Below are 2,797 nucleotides of genomic sequence, written 5' to 3'. Positions count from 1 at the left end.
CACACACACACACACATACACACACACACACACACGCTCACACACACACTAGGAATCACATACATGTACTAATGAGACAATACAAAAAAAGTATATCAAAATAAAAAAAAATAAGTACACTGCTCAGTTTACATTTTTAGCCCTAATAGCAGTGCTGGCAGATATTCAAATCTATATCTATCTGGAATGATACAATTTGTGGCTACTGTAAGCACCACATTGTTTGAAAAATTAAAAAAAATTGCAGAATAAAAATACATGCTGCAGCAGTTATTTCAGTCCATCACAGCTTTGACAGTGATAAAGGAGCACTGTGCTGCAGGAAATTGGTGGAGTACTGATTTAAAAGCCTGTGATGGATTCACTTGACTTGATTTTCACATGCGGTTTTGCAGCAGGGGTCATATTTAAATCACCTTCCCCACTGAATGTGTTTCAGCATGGTTTTTCATTCTGTGTGATGGAACAGATGCATTTCAGTTGTTATAGATGAAGCTGTGCGCACAGGTGGCCTGACAGCCCACGTCTTGCTTTCACTCTATATGAAAAAAGGCAGCCTGAGGAACCATTTTATCTTTTTTTGTTAAGAAATCTTGGCAAGCATTGCAAACAGTTTTGTCTTTTAACTAAACAGATAATTATCACCTGCAGCTACGAAAAGGAGGTGAACATGTAAGTGTCTCTGTGAGTGTGTGTAGTCTCTTAAAACAAAATATTTTTAGAAGAGAACACATCAGGAGAAGTTTAAAGTAAGGGAGCTTGGATCTGATCAGCCGGACATGAAGAGCAGCAGACCAAAGACAGAGGAAGAGTTTACACTTGGTCATTTTCCAAGACCTGGATTAGCAACAAGGCTAAGCTAACTCCTTGTAGCGAGGCTAATGCTTTGTTTCACTTTCACTGCCTCCTTTTTTTAAGTATCAGGATCTGACCCAGCATGGATTAAAACAGGCAAGAACAAAGCTAAAATAATTTTATAATGTTTGTTAATCATAGAAGTGCTACATTGTTATATAATAGGGAACACACCTTAACATAGGTCCTATACTACAAAACAGTAGTTTACATTAGAGCTGCAACAAATTGCTGCTATTTAATTAGCATATATTCAGTATATCATCAATTGTTCTCTTTAAATTAAATTTAAACAACGGAAACAAATTCCTTGTGTCTGTCAACACACTTGGCCAATAAAGCTTATTCTGATTCTGATTACAAAATTCACTTGTAGCCATTTCCATACTGAATTGTGCATTCACAAAGCATCTGATCAGTGTTGCACTGCTGCAGGCAGATAGCTTCCTGCAAGACCACAGCCAGAATCTCCATGGAGGCTTACCCAATGCTGAACAGGACCAAGCTAAAAGTCTCATCTACAGCCTGCATGACTTTAGTAGCTGCAGTGGTGCTGAGTCTCTGTACTGGCTCTTCATGGGGAACAATCTGCAGAACGCCTTCTAAAGGGCTCGACACATGGGGAGCGACAAACTACAGCGATTAACGGCTGTCATCGCAGCCAGGGTGAAACCCGACACACGGGACGCGATAGTGATTGCAGTGTTGCGAATRGCGCTCTCGTGTTGCTTGTCTTCACGAAATTTGATTGGTTCTTGACTCTGAAGGCGGGTGTGTATGGAGGTAAATTTGTGTTTTTATTATTCAATCAAACAAAAAGCATCTTCAATCAAAAAAAAATTCAATCAAAAAATCATATTTTCAACCAAAAATTAATATTTCAACCAAGCTAAAAAAGCTACTTCAATCAAAAATAAAAATAAAAAAACTATCAAAACGTTTTTTTCAAAACAGAAACTTTTGGTTGAATCTCAAACTTTTGGTTGACTTTCTAAGTTTTTGGTTGACTCTCTAAGTTTTTGGTTGATTGTCTAAGTTTTTGGTTGAACTCAAAAAAGATTTGAACTCAGACATCACAAACTAGGGTAGTGGCGCAGGGAGTAGAGAAGCCAAGCTTGTGATCAGAAGATAGCTGGTTTAACTCCAGGTTGGTCTCCATGTTGCACGTGTGTTCACATGTGTGATATGTTAAATGCAGAGACTTAAAAGAGACCTATTATGCAAAATTCACTTTTTAAAAGTTTTTTACTCAACTTCAGGTATGTACTTCTTAAGAAAACAGTCCTAGGACAAAAAATGCACCCAGGGGCATATTTACTGTAAGTAAATGTATTTAATGTATATTAATGATAAGTTTTATACTTACTACATTTTGTGATGTCACAAGCCGTACGACAACCCACCAGAACCTGCGTTCAGCCCCTTACCTAGTAACCCCCGGGTGAAGCTCCTGCTCCTCCGTATAAAAAACTGTCACAGTTGTTGTTGTGTAATGTGCAGCTCATTTTATAACAAGCCTCCATTAGCACAGTGGGTAGAGTGTTGGACCAGAGGGTGGGAGGCTAGGGATCGAGACTGACATGGACACAAAGAGTTAATTTTTTTTGTTTGTTATGAACACGTTTTCTCATGTACTTCTATTGTTTAGCTTATTAAAGCCTTGTTAAAGCCTATTTGCCAAAGTTGAGCAAAAYAACTTTTAAAAAGTGAATTTTGCATAATAGGTCTCTTTTAAGTCTCTGCATTTAACGTATCACACATGTGAACACACGTGCAACATGGAAACCAACCTGGAGTTAAACCAGCTATCTTCTGATCACAAGCTTGGCTTCTCTACTCCCTGCGCCACTACCCTAGTTTGTGATGTCTGAGTTTAAATCTTTTTTGAGTTCAACCAAAAACTTAGACAGTCAACCAAAAACTTAGACAGTCAACCGAAAAC

This window comes from Austrofundulus limnaeus, unplaced genomic scaffold (genome assembly GCF_001266775.1).
Source record: "Austrofundulus limnaeus strain Quisiro unplaced genomic scaffold, Austrofundulus_limnaeus-1.0 Scaffold675, whole genome shotgun sequence".
Lineage (NCBI taxonomy): Eukaryota > Metazoa > Chordata > Actinopteri > Cyprinodontiformes > Rivulidae > Austrofundulus > Austrofundulus limnaeus.
This window is presented reverse-complemented; position numbering follows the sequence as displayed.